The following is an 18707-nucleotide window of genomic DNA, read 5'->3' as shown; positions in this document are numbered from 1 at the left end:
GCCTATCTACCCACCATACCAATTTTTTATTTTTTTTTTGGTTGTTCCATTTTGGTCTCCATATCGTAATTCGATTAATTTAGATTCACACTTCGGAAATCTCTAATTAAGAAAAGAGCCAATTTTAATTTCTTATTTTTTTTATTAAGAAAACAGTCTAAAAAATACTTTAATTTTGATTGAAATTATTGTTATGATACTAAACTTTATGAAGAACATTTTATCCTGCACTATTTACACTATGTTTGGATCATTGTTATTCATTGTATTGTATTGTATCGTTACTTTACCTACAATATTTGTTTTGATTGTTACTTAAAATGTATTGTATTGTTAAATTTCGTTCTTACGTAACAATGAAAATCCTTATTTTATGGAACAACCAATTTGGTGTGTTCCCACTGTTACTTAATTTCTTTTTTCAATTAGATATTATATAATATTTCAAAATATTATTTTACCATTTATCTTGATTATTTAAATCTAGTCAAACCTCCTATCCTAAAATAACTAGGATATTTTAATAAATTTATAAATTACAATACAGTTTGATATGATCAAACCAAACAATTAAATTGTTATTAAACAATAACAAACAATACAGTCTAGCCAAATATTGTATCTATTATACAATACAATACAATAAAGTATAATACAATACAATACATTATGAAACAATGTGTAACAATGATCCAAACAAAATGTTAATAGTGTATTTTAAAGATATATGTATACTCACGTGGACATATTACTATTTATAATGATGCAAATATATATGATGTTCAAGTGGACACATATTTACTTTTAAAATGTACTATTAAATAAAATAGTACGAGAGTAAAAGATCATTTTCAAAGTTTGATATCGTAACAACGATTTTGGCCAAAATTAAAATATTTCTAACATATTTTTCCTTTTTTATTAGTGACACTTTTGACTTGTTCTTGTTTTTTTTCTTCTTATATGTGAAGATAATTGCACAAGTTGTAATTTTGTGTTGGTTAGGTGGCATACCATATGTTCCATAATCTTATCTTTTACATTGCTTGAAAACAAAACAAGAATCTAGAATAAAGATTGCTTTTAAAATTTATCATCTAGCTTAAATTTTAAGAAAGGCACAAAGGGGTCAATTTTTCAAGTGATAAGTCATTTATTAGGGTTAATTTTATTTATATAAAAATAAATAGAAGAAATGATTGTTTGGTTCATAATTTATCACAATAATCTATATGGAAAGAAGACAGAAAAATTTTCAATCTATCTTGTTTAAAATATTCTAATCTCACATATTTTTTCATTCAATATTAATATGGCTATATATACAATTACTTTTTATCATTCTAATCAAGAATTTATAAATGATAACAATATAAATATGCTGAGTATTTAAAAGAGATTGATCTTAAATTTTAGTTTATGGTATACTTCATCAATCTGCATAGAGCCAATAATAGGATGCAATAATAACAAATCATTAAATTATTTTGTTTAAAATAATATTCTTCTCTTTGAATATCAATAAAGTTATGAAGTTAACACTAAAAATAAATTAATTAATTATATATAAATATTTCTTCCGAAAGGTTCAAAATAGTCCCTCATCTTTGGGTTAAGGCTGAAAGTGATCCTTGATTTTTCATATAGAGCACTAATAGTCCTTCATGTTTGCAATATTGGTGCACTTTTGGTCCTCCCCTAAAATTTTGCCTCCTAAAATTTTATATAAGAAATGTTCGATCGTCTTTTTATATATTTAGTAGAAATAATAAGTCTATCTGAGAGAAGGTCATGAGAAAAACACCTTGTTTTGTTCACTAGAAATATTACTGTAGCTAAACTAAGAACATCTTAACATATGACTTTGCAGAAAAAGAAAAAATTGTACTATTATCGTGATGAGCCTCTTGACTTTACCTGCAATATGATTTCTACTAAACAAAACAAAATATTTTTCTTCTCACATACTTTCATATGGAGTTGTTATTTCTACTAAATATATAAAATGAAGATTGCACATTTCATATATAGGTTATGGATAAAATCAATGCTAAAAAATAGATAAATTTTTGGATGAGAACCAAAAGTACACTAATATTGCAAACACGAGAGACTATTACTGCTCTATATGAAAAATCAAGGATCACTTTGAGCCTTAACCCAAAGAAGAATGGACTATTTTGATCCTTTCCTCTAAATTTAATAAGAAAGTTATACTATTGACAAATGTATATGTGTATAATTATGTAAAGAATCTAATAGGAAGGATTAGTTCCAAATTTATCATCTAATTATTATTATTAATAATAAGAAAGCCAAAAAAAGAGGTCATCTCTAAGATGCCCCTAATTGGATTCTTCCCTCTATATATTAATTAATAAGGATAAAGCCAATTTTTTATATATGAATTTTAATTGTCCTTTGAATTAAAAATTTATAATGTTAATAATATACATATTATTAAAAGAAGAAAAAAACTTAGTGGATTCACTATAATTGTTATTTATTAGTATTTCCTATGAGATAATTCTTCGTCCTTATTTTAGTTGTTATATTTTGAGAGTTAAACGATATGAATTTTAATTAATATTTTAAGATATATTTTACTTTATTGAGTTTTCTTTCAAAATAGCATCGGTGCGGTCTACTACAAGACTATCCTCCTTATGGAAATACGCCGGATATGTTATATTTGTTTTAATTTAGACAAATAATTTTATAAAGTCCAGGAAGTAAGAATTTCCTTCAAAGACTTCCAAAATCCCCTGTAAAGAAGTACACGATGGACAGCTAAAAGTACAAGCCCGTCAAGCTACAAATTTGATAGAAGGAAAGAAAAAAGTGAATTAGATGGACCTAATTAGAAAAAAAAGTTGTTATCTTTAATCAAAATGAATGGATGAAATTTCCTACTTATGTATGTTACGGTACATATTATTGTCATTTTGACTGATTATTTATCTTTAATGCAATAAAGTCTAGTCTTGATACTTTGTCAGTCACAAAGAAATTGCTAAGGTATTTACCTTATAGTTTCAAATAAACAACAAATTTCAGGCAACGATGGTAAGAATCGCGTTCCTTTGGACAGCCTACTAACAAAAAGATTGTAGCAAAAACATGCATTAGTGCATCGATTCAAGGTTTGATTGAGCTAATTAATAAATCTTTTTCAACAACAAAAAAAAAATGTATGAAACATTGTTTTTCATAACAATTGCTAATATTGCAAGTTTAAAATCTTCTTTTCTTCAATCTGAAGATAGCAGATTCATCTTCAACATTTTTCATTTGTGTAGCTTCTCTTTTTCCTTCGCGATAATTCCTTTTTTCTTTTTAATCATATACGACCTTTTCGAATTGTTAACTGTACCTCTAATTTCTTCACCAGTAACTTGCATTATAGTTGTTGTTGGGTGTTATGAGTTTACACCTTAGCATTAACCACATTGCATTTGAGATTCGTAAGGACAGTGCTCACATGAGACAATAGCCCCAGTCATTCACTCGGGGTATTGACTCGGGTTGCGATCATTAGATGTTTTAGAAATTTTCCTGGTAATGATCTAAAATAGAGAAAGACTATTCCAAATAACTTGGATACATCATCAAACACCTTGAATGTACTCAGGACTATTTAATTTTGTGCATCATCCAGCTGAAGTAGACACAAGGTTTCTAGTGATATAGAGAACATGTTGCTTTTTACCTTCAGCTTGTTCACTCTTGTGCTTTCTTTAGGTTGACATAATTACACCCCTACTTTACGCCTAAATATTACAACTTCTTAGTGCCTTGATTATAGGAATGTCCACTATACATTATATCATATTTGTAAACATTTCTAAATATTCAAAATCAATTCTAGGGAACAGAAGATCATGAGAAGTGTGCATTTTTTCATATACACTGCTCTTCTCAACTCTAGCAAATCTTGGCTATCCCTCACGAGCATCATGAGACTCTTTACACTGCTCTTCTCAACTCTAGAATAAATATGTTCCCACATTACATCATTTGAATCTTGAATCTTAACCATCCTATAAAATCCTTTTCATATATCTTCACCCTTCTCGTCTCTTTCATATAGGTCCTATAAAAATTTGGAGTTCTCTATGTGAATGTGTATAATATATTCTGCATATTTAATTATAACATATAGTTTATTGTCAGTCAATGCTCCGAGAAAAACATGTATAGGTCCCTTCATTTTCTTTATCCAGTTTCCCCAATCCCCCCCCCCCCCTCCCCCCAAAAAAATACCATCATCAATAACATCTCAAGATTCACATTAAGGAAAAAGAAAAGCTCAAAAAAATTAGAGGTATCTGAAATGAAGAAAAAAAGGATAAAAACACTAAAATCTAAAATTATGTAAAAGAACTAATCACTTGTGAGAAGCCCCTGCTAGTGACGAAAATAGTGAGCGGAATACCAAGGGCAAAAAACAATTTCCAAACATGCCTGAGTAAATAAAGCGTAATTAGGAACTTGAAATTACAAAATTCTACAATAAACTATTCAAAAAGCAGAAAATACACAATAAAAGAAGTAAAACAAATTGTGACTATCAAAAATGTGAACCTGCTAGTGAAAAAGGGAAAAGGGTCTGATATACCCCTCAATTTTGTCATTTAGAGCTGATATACCCCTTGTTATGAAAGTGACTCATATGTACCCCTACTTGTAAACAAATGACTCACATATACCCTTTTCCTCTAACGAAAATTAAAAAAAATAATTTTAATCTAAATTTTTATTATTTTTTTCTAAAATATATAATCTCATATGAATAAATTTAATCCTCGTCAAACATATTTTTTTTGACTTTTTTTGTTTCAATGACTAATTTATAATTATTATTTAATAATCAAATTTATTTATGTTTCACTAATATTCTTGTAAACTTATTATAGATTACCAAATTTTTTCTTCGAATACGAAATTAAATTTCAATACACACAAAAAAATAGTTTAAATTTTTTTCTTTAAACTAAGGAATGAAAGAAAAAAATAAAATAAGAATAAGAAACTCAAATAGTTATAATAAAAGAAGTAAAAAATTAATTTATGTATGAAAAAAAATTAAAATATACCTTGAACTTTGATAGAAGAATCATATATACCCTTAAATAATTTTTTTTTAAAAATTTAGAAGCAACATATATAAATTTAAAACTAATTTTTTAACTTTCATTAAATGAAGGGTATATGTGAGCTATTTTGTAATGGCAGGGGTATATGTGAGCCGTTTGTATAACGGTAAGGACATATATGAGCCACTTTTATAACAAAAGTTATATCAGCTCCAAATGACAAAGTTGAAGGGTATATCAGACCCTTTTCCCATGAAAAAAAAAAGAGAAGTGAGAACAATAAGAAGGGGAACACCAATTTTCAAGCATCTATGAGTAAATCAAACCAAATTAGGAACATACAAGAACAAAATCCTACAAAAATCAGAAAATTTAATAAACACCACCCCCAAGAACTGAAAACAAATACTCGTTAGGAATTAAATCATAAAATTAGGTATATTTAAGATCATCAGATACAATAAACATAAATCATTGAAGAGGATTAACATATATCGAAAAAAGTGTAAAAAAGACTTGCCAATTTCAAACTTGAAAGAGAAAGTTAAGATACATTTGGAGGAAACCATTTTGGTACGTCGAGATAAAATTTTGACTTTCAAAACCATTGTTATATGAGAATCTTTGAATCTCTTTTGTTTTCGCACAAGATTGAGATTAAAAAGCAAGGGATCGTGAAATTACTTCATCTCTTGACTATTTAGTGTTTGTAAACAGTAAGAAGAACGGAGTAAATCTTGCTAGAAGTGATTGAATCGATGAGAATCTCTAAGTAACTTAAATTGAAGTAGGTACTCTATGATTTTGCAAGATATGAAGTTGAGAAGTACTACATATTTTGGTACATGTAACAAGTGAGATTTTGAGGCCAAATGCTTTTGAGTCATAAAAGATTCGCCCATAACTTATAAAACTATTGAAGAAGTATATTTTTCTCTTATATTTCTTTCTTGGCACGATTTGGAGTAGGTAGTTCCATCATACATCTTTTGTTTTGGCATGAATCAAACTTAAATAAGACAAGTTCGAAAAAGACTGTGTCTTTTCATGTTCTAATATATGTAGTAGAGAAAGAACATGTGTAGTACAAGAGTCATTAATCGAAAATCAATTCTCAAAGTTATGTATTGATAATGAACAATGACCGATGTTGGTGATGTGTTTGTATTGAGTGCTGTAACAAAAGCAACTTTTAGCGGTATTAAAATATTGATATTAATAAAGAGTGTTGTAGTCTTTACCGGCATTAGTTAAGTGCCGTTGCAACCAATGTCGCTAAAGGCTTTAGGGACATATACAAAGAGTATCAATTGGCGCTAAAAATACATATTTAGCGGCAACTAATAATTATTTTTGTCGTAGGTGGTTGTTCTTGGATTGGATAAAAGTTGTGATTGTAATATCGGAACACGAAACTTAGCTAGAGTTTGGCCATAGATATTCAAATATTATTTGGATGAAAATTTGGGTGAAATTTCACCATGTGTTTGGCCATAGAATTTGGAAACATATTTCATTTTTTTAAGAAATATAATTTATACCCATAAGTTTTGAAACTATCAAAACTAACCATAAATTTGTATTGCATAGCAATATAGAAATCTCGATTTCCAATTTTCTCAAAAAACTCATTCCTAACTTCTATTAATCGTGGACCGCTGATGGCATAACCTTTAAATCCGAACTTCCTCGCATCATCATGCAAGACACTTATAAGGATTGATGTTTCTTCATCAGTCCATTTATCAGCCGCTGAACCACGTGATTTATTCATTTTTTTACGTTTCTACAATACAACATCAACATGACAACACATCATATGCATAACTTAATTTTTTTTAGAGTGCACAAAATCTGAAAGCATGTCTTTACTAAAAATGAAAGACGTACGAACACGATTGAAAGTATATTACCCTATTAACGGGAAAAGGTCAAGTCATAGAGTTCTCTTCGGAAATCTCAAAACCAGCTTCAGGAATAATGTACATTACAAAACTTAACAAACAAGCCCGAAAAATTAGTTGCGCCAGTCGAATGAAAAAATAAAACACAAGGAGAAAAGATTCTTATTATTCATAACTCTTAAACCTAGCTAGACAAGAGAATATATTCATACAAATCAATTCAAGCAAGTTCAATCTAAACAAAATTCACTATAAGAAAAAATATGTAGATTTTTACAAATTGCCTTCAATTTGTTTTTCCAGAGAGGACTGCCACAGAGCTTTTACTATAGTTGTTCAACTAGTTTTTTTGATATAAAAGTCCATGTACGTATATAAACTATATAACAGAAAAGCGTATTAATTGAGTTAGTTGGCAGATGGGGAGCTAATTGAATTGGTTGATGTCAATAAATAGATTATTTTTGTAAAATATATAAGTTAGGTGTAAAATTTGAATTTCTAAAACTTTCCAAATAATGAAATTTGGCCCACATACTAGTTTTTTCTAGTAGTTATTTGCCAAAAAAATTTGTCAAATAATGAAAAAGTGTATGGACAAACAAAATTTGCCAAGTTCTTTCGCAAGTTTTACTTGCAAAATCTATGGCCAAACGGGTCCTTAGTGAACACATCATCTCTAAATTAAGTTCTTGCAGTGAATCGGATATTTATCTGAATTGATTATTATTTAGGGTTTTTTCGTAGGATAGTTGGAATCAATAACTTAACATGTTTATTGTTATGATGCTCCTAATAATGAAAAATCATGGAATTGAAAGGATGGTCATATAAGTATAAGATGACCGATATGTGATCTTAGGTTACAAAACATTATATATAATTTGATTGATTAATTTTATTCAACTTGGATAAAATTTTTGTAATAAAAAGATTTACAATTTTTCTATTGACTGAATTGTAGCAACATATACAAAGTACAGGTATCCCAAATATCCTTACTAGAAAGTAAACAAATCTTCAAAGATAAATGCCTTTTGTAGTTCAGTGATCAAGAACTTTTGAGGATGAAATAACTGAAGTCTGTTGCGAACCTGCTAAATTTTAAACACCGAAATATATAATTGCATTATTTGACAAATCTTGAATCGTAACCTAAAGTAAAAGTTCAAAAACACACAAAGTTGAACACTCGAGACTCAAACACGCGTCAAGTGTTTTACACAAATAATTGTGAATAACTTACGTCTAGCAAGTGAACAATTTCTTCAACTAATGAACTAAGGTTATGAATCACTGTCTAATATTTCATTTGTTACATTTTTTATTCATGCTTAATTTCTCTTCTACCTTAACTTTAATATTTGTGTAATACATTTTAAATATAAGTTTAATTCATTTTGCAATTAATTGATTGATTTGTTACGATTATTACTTGTTTAATTCATTATTGATACAAGTTTTATTCATTTTTTACATGCAGATCAAAGAATATTCTGTTGTTTTTCACATTCTCCATTCATATTTGATTCTCTTCTAATAATTCAACTTTAATATGTTTGTAATACACTTTTTAATTCAAGTTTAATTCATTTTGCAGTTTCGTATGCCTCTTCATTTGTTACGATTATACTACTTCTCTTCTAATAGTTCAACTTTAATATGTTTGTAATACATTTTTAATTAATATTTAATTCATTTTGCAATTTTTATGTCTCTTCATTTGTTACGATTATATTACTTGTCTAACTAACTATTGATACAAGTTTCAGATAATCTAGAATCATTGACTATTCTACGAAAAAAGAAGGGAAAAGAGCAACAACAAAAAAAGCAACAAAGAATGAAAGGGAGAAAGAAAGAAACAAAGAAAGAAAAAAAGAGGGAGCGAAACATAGAAAAGGAGAAAGAAAGAACGAGACATATAAAAGAGAAAAATTAAAGAAGTTGCTATAAATAATAATAATTAAAAAGTACATTTAAAATAAGTAATTATTTTTTCAAAAGGAATCCACCCACGTAATTAATCCAAATTTATCTATAAAATAAGTTCAGGGGTAATAGGACCTTAGTATAATATAATTCTCTCTGAGATTTCGGACATAGGTTGGGGGTAATTATGCATTTTCCCTATAAATTTTGATTATATTTTAAGATGTATTTTTTCATTTTATTGAATTGTTTTGTTGTGCTTTTTACCAATCCGGTCTATCGAAAATAACATCGATGCGATCTACTACACACTATCCTCCTCATATGGAACTACGCTGGATATGTTATAGTTGTCGTAATTTAATCGAATAGTTTTATTAAGTCGTAGAAAATTCAGAGACAAATCCCAGGCTTCCCAAAAACAAAGGTAGCATAGTTTAAAACTCCCCTGTAAGAAGTACACGATGGACAGCTAAAAGTACAAGCCTGTGAAGCTACAAATTAGATAAAAGGAAAGAAAAAAGTGAATTAGATGGACCTAATTAGAAAAAAAGTTGTTATCTTTAATCAACTAGAATTTCCAAGAAATTTCCTACTTATGTTACGATACATATTATTGCAAGTCTAGTCTTCATGTTTTGTCAGTCACAAAGAAATTGCAACGATATTACCTTACCGTTTCAAATAAACAACAAATTTCAGTCAATAATGATAAGAATCGCGTTTTTTGGACAGCCTACTAACAACAAGATTGTAGCAAAAACATGTATTAGTGCATAGATTCAAGGTTAATAAATGTTTTTCAACAACAAAAAAAGATGTATGAAACAGTGTTTTTCATATAAACTGCTAAAATTGCAAGCTTAAACTCTTCTTTTCTTCAATCTGGAGATATCAGATTCATCTTCGGCATTTTTCATTTGCGTAGCTTCTCCTCTCCCTTAGCGAGACTTCCTTTTTTTTGTCAGTACTTTCACCACTTTGATGCTCGGGAAATCTACCATCAGCCCTCTCCTGATGATCTGAAATCTCAACTCTCGTCCTATAAGGTGGACTTCGTCTGCTAGAAAGAGACCTTGGATGCCTGTGCTCTTGTACAGCATCCACATCTCTCGTGTCGTTCAGATGACGAGCAGTATAAGTTGGAGAGTGCTCACGCCTTTGAAGAGCTCTTGCTTCTTCAGTAAAAGACGTTCGTGGAGAAGACCTCATTCTCTCTTCTCTGTACATAACCGGAAGCCTGTTCTGAGATGAATCGTGATGAACATTGAATCGTTCCGTCTGTCTCATCCAAGGAGGGGACCATGTACGGGATCTAATAGGAGGTGCAGGTGGATGTCGAAGTGAATGTAAGGCATTCCTCCTCCTATTACTTGCAAATGCAGCACCGTAGTGTCTACTATCATAGTCGTGTTCTTTTGCAGATTCCCAAACAGTAGCTGTATGATTCTGTCTATAGTGATAATCAGCTACACCCCGATACCTTTCAAAATCACGCCCAGAATACCTACCGCTACGTGATCTTTGAAATTGGCCACGGTCACTGCCCCAGCCCCTGCCCCTCTCTCTTCCAGGCATGAAATTTCCCCTTGAGCTACGAAATGAACGGTCCTGAAACCGATCTCTCACATCCTTGATGTTCTCTCTTTCATCTCTGGAAAAACCGCGGTAAGAAGAAGTTAGGAGTTAAGCAACATTATTAAAAAAATTACAAATCAAACAACAATAGAATTAAAAAAAAAAATCACCTATTCCTTCGTAGATGGAATTCCTCTTCCTCCATATATCGATGCCTGAGGTAAGCAGGTGTTTCAGCATTTCGCAAAGATGAAAGGGCTATTGGTGACATATCAGATCTTCCAATACACTCGTTATTAGACTCGTTAGCATACCTGACAGCTCCTCTCCTCCCAGCAGATGGTCCGACACGTAAGACATCCTTTTCACGTCCCTCCTGCACATTTGCTATTCCTGATTGATCAACTGATCCTTGGTAAATAGCGGCAATAGGTATCTGCTCATCAGCAATTAGGTCTTCTGCAATCGACTGCATCATTGGTTCTCGGATCTCACCATCTTCATATACATCGTCCTCACTAACACGTCCCGCAAAAGCATAATGACCATCAAATTCATAATCATAACCATAACATTCTTTAGCAGCAATATCAGCATTTGCCTGATCTTGAGAATTTTTAGCAGCAACATCAGACAGAGTAGATAAGTCCCGACCAGTCACATCGGATGTCACGGATATATCTTGGATTGGTTCACATTTCATTGGTTTTAGCTCAAGTAATTCCTTAGTTGACAACTCAATAGGCTGCAGATCTACATTAGCCTCAAATGTTCCAGCTGGACGAACCGCAGTTCCAGCATTAGCTTGTACCAAGGTTTCTACAACAGGTTCCGACTCAACAGTTCTCTGAGTAGGGGAAATCATGTTTCTATCCAATGCCCGATTTATCAACAAACTTGAATTTGGACTAACACTGTTGGAGTCTCGCAAAGTACTACCAAGACTATGACGAAGCACATTTGCAGACTTGTATCGTAGTCTAGGATGTATTGATGAGATGGGAGGGTTAAGTTCTTGCTCACTAGCTCCAATAACAGAAGCAGAACTAACAGGAGGCTGCAAATATATGATGAAATAGTGTTATTAAAAAACAAAATAAGTATTACACAGTTAGCAAAAGTAAGAAATCAGATTCAGACCTCTTTGTTCCCGGAAACTGGACTGATTTTAGAATCAGCCGCTTTTCTTTTCATCTCGAGACGATTTTAGAATCAAGGCATAGAATACAGCTGAAACACAAGATCACACTCCACTAGTAGCACCCTGAAACCAGATATGCCAAAATATCAGTACATCATTATTGGAGCATCAGAAGTCAATTAAAACAATAGTTAATAATTAAGTCGGTAGTGTTTCATAGCCCTTGCTTATTTAGGAATCTGCATTAGCTATATCAGCAGATATTATTTATGTATTTCAGTTAGTTGAGGAGTCGTATTAGTTCTTTATAACTCTATTTAACACCTTTCAGCCTTCTTTAATAAATATTCGTTTTCCAGAACCTATTGAGTATACATGGTATCAGGGCTCTTCACGCTCTAACGAGAACGATCTAATTTTTTTCCCTTCCTTCTCCTCACGCAGATCAGAAACATGACCAATCACAATGGCAACAATCCTAGAGTTGTCAATACTGATAACACGATGGCTACCAACACTATCATTCAGTTCAATCCTGCGTCTCAATTACCCCTCAAACTAAGCGGTGGTCACAACGTTGCCACCTGGAAAGCCCAATTCTCCATGCTTATGTACGGCTACAACCTCTTTGGCCACTGATGGCACCACTCTGTCCTCCAGTCGCATGATTACCCTAGGCACAAACACATCTCCTAATCCTACATGCTTAACTTCTTTCCGTCAGGACAAACTCATCCAGAATGCCCTCATGGCTTCTGTCGAACCCACCACTGCTCCTACTGTTGCTGCCGCTGACTCGGCTAAATCAGCTTGATGCTTTACATATCACTTATGCGTACAGATCTCAAACTCGGGTATTTAGTTTGCATGATCAGCTTGCCGGTATCACTAAAGAATCTCACTCCATTACTGATTATCTTCACACTCTTCTGTCTCTTTCGGATGAGTTAGCCACTGCTGGTGCTCCTATGTCAAATACTGAACGCATTGTCAAAATACTCAGTGATCTAGGTTCTGAGTTTCGTGAGATCTCTGCTGCCATTCGTGCACGTGATACGACTATCTCCTATGAGGAACTGTTTGAAAAACTACTGGACTATAGACTTTTCCTTCGCCATCATGAGGATGCTAAGAAACTGTCTAGTTCTATCACTGCTGCAGTTGCTACTCCCACCAAATCCAACAGCAATAATTGCAACAGTCGCAGGCAGACCAACAATTCGCAACAATGGCGCCAGAACTGACGTACAAATACTCCACCTCAATGGCAGTCCAACTCACGTCCAAATACTCCACCACAATGGCAGTCGAACTCAAATCCAAACGGTGTTACTTGATGCCAACTATGTAATAGGATTGGCCACACCGCCAATGTCTGCCGTTCGAAGTCTCACAATCAATTTGAAGCCAAAGCCACCTATGCTGCTGGGTTTACTACCGCAAATGACCCTTGGATAGTTGATTCAGGAGCCACTCATCACATCACAACAGAGTCACACAATCTACAACGTTACCATGGTAACGAGGATGTTTCCATGGTGATGGTAACAAAATTCCCATCTCTCACACTGGTTCTACTCAATTAAATGCATCAAACAATATTTTCAAGCTAACCCACACTCCATGTGCCCCTTCCATTAAACACAAACTTCTATCTGTTTCTAAATTTGTCAAGACAATCTAAAGTCTATTGAATTTTTTTCTTTTGACTTTGTTGTGAAGGATTTGAAAATGCGGAAACCGCTGGTGCACGACCAGACCAACAATAGACTGTATGAGTGGCCTGTCTCACATCCTCAAGCTCACATGACTGCACCATCCATTCCTCTCACTACTTGGCATCAACGTCTTGGTCAGCCTCACTCTAGAGTTCTTAGGTTAAATAAATTCTCGCTACTATTTCATGAACGAGACAAACTCCTCCATTTTAATTCTTGTTTATCTAATAAAGCCCATCGGCATCCTTTTACTCAATAATCATTGTGTAGCTCTAAACTGCTTCAAATTATATTTAGTGATTTATAGGGGCCATTATCTCTTGACAAGAAAATGTATTATTGTATCGTTGTAAACCAATATGCGAAATACACTTTTTTTTCCAACAAAATGCAAAATTTACAAATACGAATAATTTATTAAAAACCTAGTAATTTTCATAAACTTAAAATTCTGATTCTGCCTTTGCACCATGTAAACGTGCATGTTCATGACATTGCCGTAAAATAGGAGTACTTTCACACACTTCTTTTTATTTTTTTCGAGTTTGCATGATTGGAAAAACACGTGATATCAAATTATGGAGTGTAGTACACTAGAGTTCTGACTCAATCGAATTGAGCAAATGATTGAACTAAATAGTATAGAGTACTTAAAATGTTATGAATATAACTAAAGATGGAGGTTTAAAAATTCATGTAGAAATCTCACGTAAAGAAAATCAAGGACTGTATTGATGTATTGATAGGTTGATCAATATTGACAAATTAATTATGCGAAATACACTTGGCTCTACACATTAACAAAAAAAGTGAAGTCAAAGACATCTTTCAAAAATTTCATAAAGAAGAGAAACAAAACATTCAAATAGTGACCCCCTACACCCACACATGACTCCCCCCCCCCCCCCCCAATATATAGGAAGACAGTCAAGTGATACAAAATCTAATCATTTTCTATAAAACTCCATATCAAGAATTCAATATTTATCACTCATCAGACCCTGTATCGGGTTACAACAAAACCAATATTTATCAGTTATGAGATCCTATATTAGGTAAAATCAAGAACAAAAAACAAAACTCACCTGAAAAAAATCAAAAAATCCCCACCCCCTAAAAAAAAGGAACAATCAACAAGACTAGTTTATATCAACAACTAACAGGTTTCAATCATCAAACCACTTGACATAAATTACTGAAAAATCATCAGAATTCTGCAAAATAGACAGATAAATCCTACCTTTACCAGTAAATTCACTCGTTTCGGATTGAGGCACCGTTGATTGATTGAAAATCCTACCAACCATCCAATTCTTCTCTCTGCATAAAGGAAACAGAATTGATCAACACACATGATATAAAAACAAAACTTGACTTGAAAAAAAACCTCAAGAACACACCAAAATTAGGAACAATTAAATAGCACACAGATATAGATGTAGGAACAAATGAGAACCTTTTTCTCTGTTCTTAGACAGCAAAAAGAGTATTGAATGAGTGAAAAAACTTTACTTGATAATTCTTCTTACATATAATTATATATAAAAATCCTAGTTAGGGTTTGTTGTGAATTTAAAAGATATACTTACCAAATTTTTCATTGAGCATTAGTTTTAAGGTTAGCAATGATTGTTTAGTTATGGTAACAATTAAATGAAATAACAACAAATATTGTTTTTATTTTGTCTATGATGCTTCCCTCTAGATATCTAATAAGGTGTAAGAAAGAGTAGAAATCAATATTTTTACCAATTTGCCTCTCGCACCTCCTCACAGGGGCGTCAACTTCCCTCGTCTGCACATGCCCAAACCATCTCAGTCTTGTTTACCTCATTTTGTCCGCCATAGAGAGGTCACTCCCACCTTCTCCCGGATAACCTCATTTCTGATCTTGTCACTCCTAGTATGTCCACACATCCATGTCAACAATATCCTTATATTTGCAAATTGCATCTTCTAAACATGTGAGTTCTTGATTGGTCAACACTCTACTCCATACAACAAGGACGGTCTAACTATCACTCTGTAGAACTTACCTTTAAGTTTAGGAGGTAGCTTCTTAACACACAAGACTCCAGAGGCAAGCCTCCATTTCATCGATGTTGTCCCAATGCGACATGTGACATCATCTCCAATGTCAAACTTATTGTATATACCAATATTACTTGTCATTCTAATAAAGAATTTATAATGTTGTAAAAGAATTTGGAAGAAAAGATTGCTTACAAATTCATTATCAAGTTAATTTTAGGGGAAAAGAAAAAATATACCTCCGAACTATCGTAAATGATATGCAGATACCTTCAGTCATTCTTTTGGGACATTGGAGCCAAAAGCTTGAGCATATATAACATTTATACTAATGGACATACACGCAGTGGCGGGCACATGATTTTCATTAAGGGGTGTCAATGGTCATAAAAAATATATAAAAATAAGGGGTGTCAATGGTTATAATATATATATATATATATATATATATATATTACATATATATAAATTATTTATTTAGAATCTAGTAACTTAAAAGAACTAGATTCCAAACTTATAATATATGAATATTCTTATCATTCTATTAAAGAATTTAATAGTGTTAACCAACATACATATATAGAGAATTTGGAAGAGATTGCTCTCAAATTTATCATCGAACATTAATTTTACATATAAGGAAGCGATTTCTCAAGTGGTACTTATTTTTTAAGATTAGTCTGATAGTCCTTTCTAGCAATGATCGTTTAGGGTTTGTCTCAAATTTATCATCACAATAACAAATCATTTACTTTGTTTTGTCTAAAATGCTCCTCCTTGAGTACTTCCCTCTAAATTAGGGTTGTTTAAAATCTAACTGAAAACAATAATCCAAACTAAAGAAAGTCATTAATTTATCAGTAATGACTTATTGATTTAGCGGTTTCGATAATAATCCTAATCAATTTTCATATTGGATTATAGATATTTAATGGTTTGAGGGGTTTTTAACAGGTTAACAAATAACTAAATTAACACTCCGCCCTTTCGGAATGTTTAAATTAACTCGTACCTTCCGGACAAGACTAGGAGTGATTATTAAGGCATGACATATTTTAATTGATCAATAGTTGTATTTTATGTATTGAGAAGTCTGGTAGCTGCAAAATAAATGTCAGGAAAAGTTACTATAAGTTACTTCAAAAAATTCTTTGAAAATTGGACTCAAATGCCTTGAAAATTTTCTCCGAATCAGAAAAATATTCACATTTTTGTGAGAATATAAGGGCCTGGGCAGGAACGTCCCTAGTTGTGCTTGCTGCTCACCAGAGTTCGTGAGTGCACCAGAAGAAGGAACGGAGGCGAGAGCTATACCTTCTAGAACCGGAGCAGTACAAGTAGACACATTATAAGGTGGGCCCAAGTGTCGGTGGAAGATGTATTTGCTTTTGAGTAAGATGCAATCTGTTATGTGCATGGTTCACTTAGTTTGTCACCTTGTTTCTAAGCGATTCTCAATGATTCTTTTAATGTGAAAATCTTAATGGTCAAACTGATAAATTAACATCTTAATGATTTTGTAATAGTTTAGTATTCTACACAGCAATAAACTTCAAAATCGAACCTAATCAACTGGTATGCATCCCTAAAACTACAAAAACCAATGAGATAAGCGTTTAAGATATATAGTCTACCACAATCTGCATGAAGACAACAATTGCAGAGGATAATGAAAAAATTTCAATTTCATCTTGTTTAAGTCTCTTCTTAGATTCTTCCTCCAAATATTGATGAGGTGAATGATAAAGAAAATGTTGAGCTTATTATATATGAATATTTTCCATTTTTTCAATTATAATGTTAACAATTATACATATGTAGGGAATCTAGAAGATAGGCAATAACTACTTGTGCCATCTAAAAGGTCACTAAAATTTCTTATATGTTTTAACTTACTTTCTATATTTTACAACCCACCACGCGCTTTTAGAGAAATTATTAGAATCAAATTTCAGTCTTCGAGGTATTTGACAATTTTTTTTCCGTAAATCTAATTTGAAATTTTGCACAATAATTAACTTTTTTATGAATTAGATGACCTTACCATTGTTTTTGTTTATACTTTTATTGTGTTATTTTGACTTTCTTTTTGTTGTTCGTGTTGTTGTTGACATCTCGCTTTTTTGAGCATGCATATTAATTATGTATTTATACTTTTATTGTGTTATTTTGACTTTCCTTTTGTTGTTCGCGTTGTTGTTGAGATCTCGCCTTTTTGAGCATGCATATCAATTAGGATTCCTAGAAGCCTAAAGTTGGAGAATTAGGAAAAGAAGCCAAAGTAGGTCGCTCATCATATTTTGTGTCTCAATAAACTTTTTTTTTTTGTCTACAAATCTTCATCTTCTTGAAACTTTGAGAGTAGCAAATAATGGAGTAATGGAAGAGATAACATAACTTATATTTATACATTCCCATTGTAATAATTATTCCAGGTAGTAGTGATATACTGTTAAGGAATATTCTTGGTATATATTTAAAAATATGCATATTTTTCAACGTGTTCAAGCTTTAATAAACAAAATAATTCAGTTTCTCAATTAATGAGAGATAGGATACCCGTTGAATTAATCGACATGCATGCAAATTGAGATGGAGTTAAAGTATAGGTTACGAGTTTGATCAAACTTAATAGTTTTAGTCCAATTTTATATTGTTTTAAGAAATTCATTAGATATGTATAAATTATTAATTTAGAATCTAGTAACTTAAAAGAACTAGATTCCAAACTATAAAATTTCAATTAATCCAAGCTCCTTATCTACACGCAAATTACTCTGAACACCGTGATTATAATAAATAAAATAACAATATAAGTTGTGGAAACAATGCATAAATGTATTTTGGGTATGCAAAGAAATTGACATCTTTATAATATTCCAACCTCTAATGCATGATACAAATTAACCAAACCACTCAGAAGAGGTATTCATTATACAGATATCGTTTAACGTACCTTAGATCTGAAGACACAAATTAGAATAGAATATTTTTGTAGTTATTGTTCCTTTGAGAATGTTATATTATGTTTTTAATATTGACTATCCTTTTTCCTGAGCCAAGTCTATCAGAAATAGTTTTTCTATCTATCAAGACAGGAGTACGATATGCATACACACCATATTCTCTAAACCCTTTAGTGAACCTACACGATGCAAATCAAGATTAATTCTCAATGATATTGGTTCTCATGATAGATCGTGCGACTCTATGACTTGCAAATTAGATACTTGCTATCGGCCCCTAAATTTAAGGAGTGATATATTGCTTAAATCTATTGTGCCTACTCCCGATATTGAAGTCAATT

This window comes from Solanum lycopersicum, chromosome 4 (assembly GCF_036512215.1).
Source record: "Solanum lycopersicum chromosome 4, SLM_r2.1".
NCBI classification, from domain to species: domain Eukaryota; kingdom Viridiplantae; phylum Streptophyta; class Magnoliopsida; order Solanales; family Solanaceae; genus Solanum; species Solanum lycopersicum.
Note: the sequence above shows the minus strand (reverse complement) of the source record.